The sequence below is a fragment of the Dromiciops gliroides genome, chromosome 3 (assembly GCF_019393635.1).
Source record: "Dromiciops gliroides isolate mDroGli1 chromosome 3, mDroGli1.pri, whole genome shotgun sequence".
Taxonomy (NCBI): domain Eukaryota; kingdom Metazoa; phylum Chordata; class Mammalia; order Microbiotheria; family Microbiotheriidae; genus Dromiciops; species Dromiciops gliroides.
The window spans coordinates 560,584,432-560,597,097 of NC_057863.1; positions in this window are offsets into that span (position 1 = coordinate 560,584,432).

Below are 12,666 nucleotides of genomic sequence, written 5' to 3' on the forward strand. Positions count from 1 at the left end.
GGTTCTCTGCTACTACAAAAACAACTCCTATAAATATTTTTGTACATGTGGATCCTTTTCCTTTCTTGGATCTCTTTGAGGGACAGACTTAATAGTTGTATAGTTGGGTCTGAGAGTATTGTAATGATTGGAATGACGCCACCTACTGGAGACTTGCTGTGGAGAGCTCCACCATGAGGAAAATGCCTCAGAGGCATTGTGGCTTTTCCTTGGCGTCAGGAAATGACGTTTGCTCATGGGTGCTGTCTATCAAGTCTACCAGCCAATCAACTGGAGGAGCCTCCTATGGTCTGGGAGGAGACAGGAAGGAGGAAAGGGAGCCTGCGCAGAGAGCGCTGGCCTTTTTGGCTTCCGGACTTGATGGTGGTGGCGGCAGAGGACTTCACAGGAAATTTGAGGAAAGATAGGAATGCCAGGCTGTTAGAATTCTGTTCTCAATCTTTTTCTTTCTATTTTCCAATAAACCCTTAAAAACCTAAACTCGTTTTATCAGTGATTTTTAGTCAGTTTCCGCCAAACTGGGGGAACACATTAGAATCCACATTTAGAATCTTAAATTACACAGTATACACAGGTTAATGACTTTTGGGGAATAGTTTCAAATTGCTTGCCAGAATGGCTGTACCAGTTACTTCATAGCTCTGCCAACAATATATTAATATGCCTGTTTGGAGGAGAATATTAATAAATATTTGCAAACTACAGACTTTTCCATTATTTCTGCAATAGATAGCTATTGCAAACCAATACAAATTTAACCAGTCAGTTTTTTTAAATGAATAAGGTTTTTAAACTAATAAATGTTAGAACTCAATGCCATTTAAAAAAAAACAAACCTAAAACTAAAAAAAGCCTAAATTCCACCCTTACTATTTAGGGTATAATAACATATAGCACATTAAGGGATACAAAGCACTTTTCCCACAACAACCCTGTCAGATAATAAAAGTATCATTATTTTACGTATGAAGAAACAGAGTCCTGAAAGTTAAGTAACAAGGCCATAGTCGCCAAACAATAAAAGTTGGGGCCCTGATTCAAACCCATTCTCCTCCTATATATGTGGCTCTTGTTCTTCAGCTATCTCAGTTGTGAGAAGGAAAAATACTTAAGAAACATTGATAGACAGAGGCCAGGGGAGAAGAAGGAAAACTCATAGGGGAAAACTTTTATGATCTGTTAGAGATGGTCCATTGAAAAGTAGGTCAGCGAAGCCCCCCACTCATGCTGTTGTTCCCTGAAACTTCACCCTGTAGAGTTAGAAAAATTCAAGAGCACGGCTAGAGGCTCTTTTCTGTATTTTATCTGTCAAATCTATTGTGACATATCCCTAAGATGTGGTTTCTATCACAAGGAAAATGCTGCCAGGATCATAAACTCATGAGGAATCATGTACAAGGTATGAATGCTAGAACTAAGAAGCCTGGCATTGCAGAAAAGATCCCTAGTTCTAGGCTCAGAGTTGGCCTAAGTTCAAATCTCAGATCTTTCTCTGTGAGCCCGGGCAAATCATTTACCCTCTCTGCTTCTCAGTTTCCTTACCTGTAAAATTACAGGATTTAGGGGGACTAAAGGTTTGTGGTCCCTTCCTACTCTAAATCTGTGATCATTTTTTTTTTAATAATAAACTTTTTTTTTTTAATTTTGAGTTCCTAATTTTATCCCTTCTTTCCTCCCTCCCTCCCTCAGTTGACAAGCATTTAGATATGGGTTATACATGTGCAATTATTTTCACATAATAATATTTCCATATTAGTCATTTTATATAATAAGTCAAATAAAAGAAAAAAATGAAAGTGAAAATCGCCTGCTTCAGTCTATATTTAAGCAATATCAGTTCTTTGGAGGTGGATAGTATGCTTCATCATTAGTCTTTTGGGATTGCCTTGGATTGTTGTATTGCTGAGAATAGTTAAGTCATTCACAGTTATTCATCAAACTATTGCTGTCTGTGCACAATGTTCTCTTGGTTCTGCTCACTTTACTTTGCATCAGTTCATGTTAGTCTTTCCAGGCCTTTCTGAAATCATCCTGCTTATCATTTCTTATAGCACAATAATATTCCATTACCATCATTTACCACAGCTTGTTGAGCCATTCCCCAATTGATGGGTAACGCTTTGATTTCTTTCTTTTTTTTTTTTTTGGTGAGGCAATTGGGGTTAAGTGACATGCCCAGGGTCACACAGCTAGTAAGTATCAAGTGTCTGAGGCCGAATTTGAACTCAGATACTCCTGACTCCAGGGCCGGTGCTCTATCCACTGCACTACCTAGCTGCCCCAACGCTTTGATTTCTAATTCTTAGCCACCACAAAAAGAGCTGCTATAAATATTTTTTGTACAAATAGGTATTTTCTTCCTATGATCATTTAAATGTGAGGTAGGAAGCCTAGCCATTTGAGACACTAGATGATATAAGGCAGTACTGGGTGTGTGTGTGTATGTAGGTATAGGTGTAGATGTAGCACGGGAGGGAGGAGGAGGACTTAATATGGTTCCGTTTGCTACTTTAGATAACGAGGGCTTTAATATCTGCATCACTATGGTAATAAGCTGGACCCCCCCCCCCCAAAGAATACATCACTCTTTAAATGTTATCTTCTGCATAACGTTTGACCTGCCACTTTGTCCATGTTCCCCATATGACTCCTAGTTCATATATATTTCCAAAGAAGAAAGTTTAGGGCTAGCCCAGATAGAAAAAGTAAATTGAAATGGATACTTTTCATATTTCAATCCAATTTCATTTGTACACATTAAAGGAGTTATTGATGCTGTTGTGGATATAATTTCATGGACATAAATTAAAATTTTGACTTAATAGTAAAAAATACTTATCCAGAAATACACAGAAAACTGAGAAGGCTTAGTAAGAACACATTCTACTCTATTCCACATGATCCTACTTTGCAAAAGAATGCATGATTTTTCATTGCTTATGACTTCTTCGAAAAGTTGGACACTGTAGCTGGCAGTCTGAGGAAACTCTAAGCCAGTCACCATATCCTTATAGTGAAAACTGAGCAAGCCAAAAGAGGGAGGCAGCAAAGCCGTACACTATAATAACCCAGGGCTTGGTCTTCTTGTCATTCTCTTCTTAGCCTAGATTTTACAATAGTGGTGGTTGTTCTTCAGTTGTGCCTGACTTTTCATGACCCCATTTGTGTTTTCTTGTCATAAGTACTGGAGTGGTTTGCCATTTCCTTCTCCAGCTCATTTTACAGATAGGGAAATTTAGACAAAAAGGGTTAAGTGACTTGTCCAGGGTCACACAGCTAGTAAGTGTCTGAGGCCAAATTTGAACTCAGGTCTTACTGATTCCAGGTCAGGTGGTCTATCCATTGTGCTGCCTAGTGGCTCTAACATTATAGTGCTCCCAGGTCTAAAGGTACACAAATATATAATATTGAAAATGATATGAATTAGTTGTTCTTTCTATTAAATTTCTTTGTCCATTCAAAAACATTGATTCAGCATCTTTTATGTATCAGAGCTATGAAAAAACTGAAAGACAGTGCTGTCATTGTATTTAAATATTTTTTTCACTCTTTTCTCTAATAATTTTCTTTCTCCACCTATCTCTCCTTTGCTCTCCTCTTTCCAACTTTGTTACATTCAGTGTTCAGTTTGGGGAATGACCAAATTTAGCCAGCAGACCTGACTATAGAATCCCACTTCCAACACAGATTGGCTGTTTGTAACCTTGAAGCGTCCCCAAAAAACTCAGAATATGTCAGTTAAACCATATTTGCTCATCTTTACTCATAGAGGGAGCTTCGTCATCAGAACTCCCTCTACTGGTAAAATCACATGTCTAGTCCAAAAACCAAAAGTTAACAATGAAAACAATCTTCTTGTGCAGGTGATCAGATCTTAAGAGTTAGAAGGGACCTCAGAGCAGCAAAATACTATAGTAGAAAGAACCATAGAGTCTACCCATAGAATTGTCAAGTTGGAAAGGAACTCTAAGCTCAGTCAAGCCCTATTTCAGAGCAGTATCCCTAATATAAGCAGACATCTGCTCTCCTAAAAACCCCAAGTAACAGAGAACTCACCAAACTTTAAGGAAGCCCATTATATTTAAGCTCTTAATAAAGGCTTCCTTACTAGTCTTGACAAGTCTGACTGTTAAGAAATCTTCCTTTATGAGGGGAAGCTAGGTGGCACAGTGGATAAAGCACTGGCCCTGGATTTAGGAGGACCTGAGTTCAAAACCAGCCTCAGACACTTAACACTTACTAGCTATGTGACCCTGGGCAAGTCACTTAACCCTTATTGCCCCACAAAAAAAAAAAAATCCAACCAAGAAATCTTCCCTTATAGTGAGTGAAAATCTGCTTCCTTCTAACCTCAATTCATAGGTCCTAGTATTGTTTTTGGGGGGCCAGGCGGAACAAATATAGCTTATCTTGCACGTGACACCCCTCTGAATGCTTGAAAACAGCTATCATACCATTACCTCCAAAGACTTTTCCAGGAGAAACATCTCTGGTACCTTCACCTCTTCTCTGAACCTACTCAAAGATTTCAACATCCTTCTTAATTAAAATAGGGTGCTCAGAACCAACCATGGTCACTACCAGAGTGACCTCTCCCTAGCTAACTATAGTCCAGTTCAGAGCACAGTAGGCATCTTATCTCCATTGTATTTTTATTAATGCAGCCTAAATCAATGTCATGTTTGTCATCAGTTCTATAACTGTTGATTTACATTGGCAAATGTTGAGTGTAAAGTCAACTAAAACCCTCAGGTCTGTTCTATAAAGGGCTGAGGCTTCTTTCAAGCCACTCTATACATGTGAGGTTGCTTGTCTCTTAACCTAAGTGTAGGACTTTGCATTTACATAACACAGAATGTAAGTTCCTGAAGGAATGTCCTCTGATTGAGAGTGAGGACAATTTCACTTTTGTGGTCCCCCCTCAGCAGGGCAGGCCAGGGCCAGGCCCATAGTAGCTACTTAATAAAATACTTGTTGATTAGATTATTCACCACTGAATGACCTCTGAGTGTGTCATTTCCTTCCAATATCAAACTTAAACTACCAAGGGACTGGACCCAGAATATATGCTATATCGTCAAAGCAATTGTCAATTGCTTTAAATATCCTTTAAATATTGCTTTAATATCCTGTTTGATACAAGATATTAAATACCCTGTAACATTCTGTGATTGCAATCTGTAAACAGAAACATCAGCCTTCTCTAGGCTGAAATGAAAATGATGGAATATAATAGCAATAGGTCATTCAATCAACAAGCATTTATTAAGGAGGCACATGGGTATGTGTTGGCAGGTGAAAACAGACAATGAGCTGGGCCCAGAATTAAAGAGATTGGGTTGGATTATATTAACAGTATTGTGCACTGCTCTCAAGGATTCCAAGCTACTCACTGCTACAAGAGTCTGAATTTTTAACACTGATCTTCTAATGAAGCTACATGGGCTTCAAATCATTAAATGCCTTGATCAAAAGGATCAAAATTCTGTGTGACCCTGGGCAAGTCACTTAATCCCAATTGCCTCACAAAGAAAAAAAAAAAGGATCAAAACTTCAGGTGACCAAAAATGACAGTAGAGGTTTGGACAGAAGGCAAAAGCAGGCTACAGCCTGTTAACAACATTGACTTGAATGTGATTAGGACATAAAGATATAATCCACAACACCCCTGAACACAAAAGGAGGATTCATTACAGAGTCAGAATCAAGGGTAACATGTGGACAGCCCTTGAGCTGCACAGTTGTCTAGTGGGGAAGACCCCCAGCACGTTCTGAGCAATTTATGGTAAGGCCTGTACAGGGATGAGAGAAAGGATGGATGAGCTGCTGTCTAGGACACATGAACACATTACTGAGCTCACAGATTCATCACAGTAAAGTGATTTTCAGGCTATCTTTGCTTCCCATCAAGATCCTTTTGATTCTAGGTTCTGTCATCTAGCACATTACTATTATTGTTTTTTAGCTTTCTGTCTACTGTCAGTATGATGAACATGCTTTTTATATCTTTATCCAAGTCAGTGATAAAAGTGTTGGTAGGGGGCAGCTAGGTGGCGCAGTGGATAAAGCACTGGCCCTGCATTCAGGAGGACCTAAGTTCAAATTCGGCCTCAGACACTTGACACTAGCTGTGTGAACCCTGAGCAAGTCACTTAACTCTCATTGCCCCACATAAAACAAACAAAGTGTTGGTAGGCAAGAACCCTTTTAATATCAGGGATTTCCCTCCATTTTGGCGCTGATTCATTCATGAATGATATAGATGCTCAACCAAGTTCAAAACCACATCACCCAGCTTCCAGTCCTTCATCATATCCATAGAAATATCAAGAGATAGTTTAACTCAAATACTTCCTACTATGTACATGGCATTCTCATGATCTACCTGTTTGTTTAATCCTGTATAAAAAATTCTAGACCAATTTCCTAGAATTGAACTGTGCCCCTACCACTACATGATCCCTGCTCCCTCTCCAAAAAATTTGAGATGTAATTTATTATCTGATTGATGCTTGAGGCTAGAAAGCATTTGGGACACTATCAGAAATTATACCAAAATGAGGTCTATGTGTGTGTGGGGGGGATATAAAAATTTTTCTCCCATCTTTTGATTCTCATATTTTACCAAGAAGATTCTAATAAAACATGTTTAGTGGAGGTTGACAAGTTTTACTCTGTATTTGAATAGGAGACAAGTGTATCAAGATATTTAAAGATGTGTAAAAGAATAATCAGTTTTTATGAAAATATTTCCCAAGTTAAGAAAACAGTGAAAAGTAATGGTTGCCATGAAGAAAACAGCACATAATTATTTTGGCAACATGCAACTAATGGTGAAGTATCATTTGATTTCTTTCAGCTCTTTGAGTAATGATGTCCCCATCCATGCCAGCAGTGTCCCAGGTCCTGTCTGCACTGCCATCTTCTTTCTTTTTTTTTTTTTTTGGTGAGGCAATTGGGGTTAAATGACTTGCCCAAGGTCACACAGCTAGTAAGTGTTAAGTTTCCGAGGCCAGATTTGAATTCAGGTCCTCCTGACTCCAGGGCCAGTGCTCTATCCACTGCACCACCTAGCTGCCCCTGCCAACTTCTTTCTGATCAGGGTGATGTTTCAATTGTACAATTATATTTAGATCAGAAGCCATCAGCCAGCCATTGTTGTGTCCAAGGATCCATCTCTCCCTTCCAGATCTGTTTCTCCCGCTTTGGGACTCTAAAAAGACTTTAAATAGACTTATGATGTCAGAGAGCTTGAAGTCAACAAGATGCAAATGATACAGGCTTCTTAATGACAAAGAATGTCCTTTGTGGAAGAGGCTGGAAACCGAACTGGATGACAATGCTTGCTTTCTCTTCCATGGAAGTAGAGAGTGCATATCCTTCTGGAAACTATTTCTGGACTTCTTTAACCATACACTATCACAGGTCTCCTAGCTCAGTTCAACAAGTTCAATTAATGTTAAGTGGCATTAACAGTTGACTGGCCATTTGCTGAGAATTCCCTTTTCTTCTCATATCACTGGGGTACCTTCCCACACTATCTCCTCCTTCACCCCATCTCATGTGAATAGGTGGCCCTTCTATTTGCCAAGGCAAACTCCTCTGCATGAACAAATGATCCCATTCCAACCCCTCTTCTAAAGCAGATTACTCCCCTTTTATTCCCACTCTCACTAATCTTCAGTCTCTCCCTATCTAGCAGGCTGCTTCCTTGTTACTTATAAACATGCCCATATCTTCCCTATCGTCCCAAAAAAAACCCAAAACACCTGACTTGATCCATCTAGCCCAGCTAGCTATCACCTTATATCTCTTCTCTCTCCTGTAGCTATTGTGCAAATCTGACAGTGTCACACCCCTTGTTCAGTAAACTCCAAGGTGTCTCCATTGCCTCCAGGGTCGAATATAGAATCTTCTATTTGGTTTCTTTTTTTTTTTTTAATTCAAGAAGCATTTATTAAACACCCAGTGTATGCTATAATCTGGAGATGCAGAGATCAAAACAAAATGTTCTGACTTCAAAGTTCTTACTTTCTATTAAGGAGAAGGAACTCACTTCCTTCTAGGGTATGCCATAATCCCTGCTCCATCAACAGAATGTAAGCTTCTTGAGGTCAGGATGACTTCACTTTTTCCTTTGTATCCCCAGCACCTACTGCATCACTTGATTTCAAAATGTTTATTGTTTGTTGAATAGCCTCTAATGACAAACCGGTATTGTACAATAACATCAAAACTTTGATTATCTATTTGGTTTCTAAAGGCCTTCCTACCTTTGTAGACTTCTGACACTTAACTCATTCTCCACATACTCTGGTCTATTGATACTAGCCCCCTTGGTGCTTCTTGCAAAAGCTAATCCATCTCTTGACTGATCATTTTCCATCTCCTGACTGCCCTGCTAGGAAAGCTCTCCCTCCCCATTTCTGCCTTCCGAATTCCCCAGCATCCTTCAAGTCTAAACTAAAACCTCACTTTCTGCAAGAAGCTTTTCTTGCCTTAATGACTTCCCTTTGTCAACCAGGCAGAGCCCATCCCCTCACAATGTATAGGAGTCCAAGATGAGTTGAAAGTAGAAAAGTTTTTATTTGGAGGAAAATCAGACACTAGTGTCAAGGTACCCCAGTACAAAATACAAGGGAACCCACAAGCCCAGGATAGGCAGGGGAAATTTATGCTTGAAAGCCACAAAGGGGAGTTTCAAGGAGGGTTTGGGGAAAAGAATGGACAATTTCCCCAGGAACAGTTAGGACAGAAGCAGGATGTTTTGCAGGAACAGTTGACCACAAAGTTGGTTTGAACCAATTGGAGTGGGGAATAACTCAGCAAGGTCAACCAGCAAATACCAGCAAAGGTGTCTGGGAGTGAGCAAGACTCACTGCAGGCTCCTGACTGGCTCCTTTCAGCAAACAGGCTTGCTCTGTGTGCAGTGCATCTGCCTGGTAAAGTAACTCATAGAAAATAGACATATTAATCTCAGAGGTACTTCCACACCTTTGAAATTACCTCCAAGTTATCATGTATATATCATTGCTGCATATAGTTGTTTACAAGTTTTCCCCCTCTCTCCATTAGATTGTGACCTTCTTGAGGGCAAGAACTGTTCATGTCTTTCTTTTCATCCCCAGAAGCACTTATCACAGTTCCTGACACATAGGAAGCATTTAATAAATTGTAACAATTAGAACGACGCCACCTGCTGGCGACTTACTGTAGGAAAGCTCCACCATGAGGAGAAGGCCTCTGAGGGCAAGGCCGTGCAGCTTTTCTTTGGCGTCAGGAAGTGATGTTTGCTTGTGGGAGGAAGAGGGGGCGAGGCTGGCTCTCTCTCATCAGGACGCTGGTGGAGAGTGGAGCTAGAAATGCGCTCTCCCTTTGATAGATAGATGAATCTAGGCTTTTCTCTCTCTCTTCACCAAATTCTTATTTTCCTTAATAAATACTTAAAAGTCTAACTCTTGCTAAAGCTTATGATTTATTGGCGATCACTCATTAGATATTTTAGACAGCTAGAATTTTAGCCCCTTACAAAATGTTTGTTGACTTGCAAAGTGTCCTTCTCTAACTATATCAACTTCACTGGCTCCCCTTCCTCTTCCTATTCTATAAAAGAGGATACCTTTGATAGTCCTGTGAAACATATGGTCTGTTTCTTAAAATACTGTTTTTTTAAAAGAATAAAATAAACCATATAAGATTACAAAGGAAATAAAGTATTTTGAAATACATTTATCAAAATGTTTAAAAATCAACATTGGGGTACATTAATGTGATGGAATGTTACTGTGGTCTAAAATCATAAATGTGTACAGAGAATCATGGAAAGATCTACATGAAGGGATATAGAGGGAAGTATACAGACCCAGGATATACACAATAACTACAGCAGTGTAAATAGAAAGGACCACATGTAAATATTATAAAATTATAAAGAACAATCATGGGTACGAGCAGGGGCTTAGATGTCTGCCTCCGCTGTCTCCTAGATAACAACTCCATACTGAAGAAAGCCATGGGCAGCTCCAGGGTTAAAGAGATAGAATTTATTTAAAGGAGACTTATTTACAGGGGGTTCAGTGTCCACAATGGCCAGCAGATGTTATGTGAATTCTGGTCTCACTCCTCCCCAATCTTCCCTGATATTTATACATATAAGCATACCTGGCAGAAAGCCTTCTTTGGCTATCTAAGTGAGAATCAGAGAGTGCAAGATTTCATGACTTCTCTGTGCTTGGCTAGGTCATACTGTATGTGCCTTAAGTGTAGCATGGAAGTCTCCCCCTTATTTGGATATTCTGTTCTTCATGTCTTGGATCCCACACTCCAACTATACTTCCCTGGGAAACTGTTGATAATAAAGTCTCCAAGACTGTCATGGACAGGCTAATGATATAACAGTGTGCCTAAAAGATGCACATGCACACATAGCTCCCTTTTGGTAATGGGGTGAAAGAGAGGTCAGATCTTTCCTTGTGAGACCTGGCCATACAGCTAAAGCCATGATGCCCTACAACACATTGATCAGATTTGCTGATTTTTTTCCTTATTTTTGTCTTTAAAAATATTGTTACATGAAGATGGCTCTCTGGGAGGAGTAGAGGGAGCAAGGTTTAAAAAAAATCCTTGGTGATATGAAAAAAACAAGACATGAATAAAAACATTTTCAAACAAACATTTAAGGATCCCACATTAAGAATCCCTGATCTAAATAAAAACATCATCTCAGAGATTCTGTCCTTGATCTTTTTGTCACTCTCCATTCCTTCCAGTAGAGATCATAGAATCATAGATTCAAAGCTGGATAGGGTTGTAGAGATGAACTAGTCCAACCCTCTAATCTTCCAGGTAAAATTGAAGCCTATGGGGGCAGCTAGGTGGCACAGTGGATAAAGCACTGGCCCTGGATTCAGGAGGACCTTAGTTCAAATCCTTCCTCAGACATTTGACACTTACTAGCTGTGTGACGTTGGGCAAGTCACTTAACCCTTATTCCCGCCCCCCCTCAAAAAAAAAAAAGAAAATTGAAGCCTATAACAGTGAAGTAATTTGCCTGGGCTCACATGGGTACTAAAGAAGCAGAGTTGTAATTTGCCATGTAATATTACACGGTCCTCTGATTCCAGACTGAGAAACACATCTTTCCACCAACTCAATGCTGCCTATCTTTGAAAGTCATAGCATAATCTCATTTTCAGTTTATAAGTAACAAAAGTAGAGAATACACGGTATAGGCACTTGTATACAAGGATCTTCTGACGGACAGTGAATAAGGTAGCAGGACACAGAGAAAATCAAGAAAAGGGTGTGATCATTAGAGGGTGAAGGTTTGTGAAAACAGCAAGCATGAGGAGACAATGATACCGTGTGTGTGTGTGTGTGTGTGTGTGTGTGTGTGTGTGTGTGTGTGTGATGTGGGCTGGAATTTGGGGTCAAATTGATCATGAGTCGTCCCAAAAGAATTACAAGACTCAGTGACTCAGTTTCCCAAGTTTTATTGCAATACTGTGGGTGATCACAGGGAGAGAACCAGAATATTGGAAAGGTATCTCTTGAATAAAAAGACAGTTATATTTATAGTGTGGATAAATTGATTATCAGTCTCATTATAATAATCTCCACCTTGGGGAGGGATGGTTTGTCCTTCTCATTATAATATTCTCCACCTAGGGGTGTTACAAGGGAGGGCTTATCCTAATTTGGAGTTCCTGGGGTCCTAAGTCAAACCCCAAGGCGGGTACCTTTTTCAGTGGAGGTGTGTTTTGGGGGTTTACATGTCATAAGGTGAATCTGGGGACAAATTTGGCCTTTTCTGCACATGTCTCTTTCTGATTCCCATAGCTAGTTTCAAAATAGAATAATTTTTCATTAGAATTTCTATAGGTTGTCTTTTTCCTTTATTGTTATTTTGACCTGACCTGTTCTGGTCCGTTATGGATGTTGATCACTATGGGTATGAGAACCTAACATAAGTTATCCATTAACTGGGATCTGACTCCCTTTTAGAGCTAATATCTGTATTAGAGCTTGGGTCTTAGGTTTTTCTATTAACCTCTTTTTGCCTCCTACATCACATGCGCATGTGCGCAGGTGGGCTAAATTTAAGCTTTCTTCACAACCCTGTGAGGTACAGGCACAGTCAATAGACATTTAAGAAACTCCTAATAAATGCCACTTACTGTGCTAAGCAATGAGGATACAAAGAAAGGCATGAATCCCTGCCCTCCCAGAGCCCACAGTCTGTTGTTGTTCAGTAGTTTTCAGTCTTGTCCAACTCTTCAAATCACAGTGAACAAGTAACTCTCCCCAAACAGGTGATGCTGGAACTAAATAATATAGAGCAATTTTTAAAACAAAAATACTTGAAAATCATATCCATTCCTGTTGTTTCTGTTATTAACTGTAGCATATAGTCTCCATTGTGATGTCTAAATGTCATTTTACCTTAAATATCTCCCTTAAAGTTCAGTTCTGTGAGAAAATAACTATTAATAATCAATTTCTTGGGTAACCCAGGGATCAGTCCTTTCTCCACCCCCATGTCCCCAACCCCAGAAAGTTCCCCTTGAGAAACTTCCTCAAATCTCATCTAGAACAAACCCAAGTGAACAAAAGGAATGGCAATGGATTCTTTTGTCTAGATTGTGAAGGACTGATGGGACTAAACCA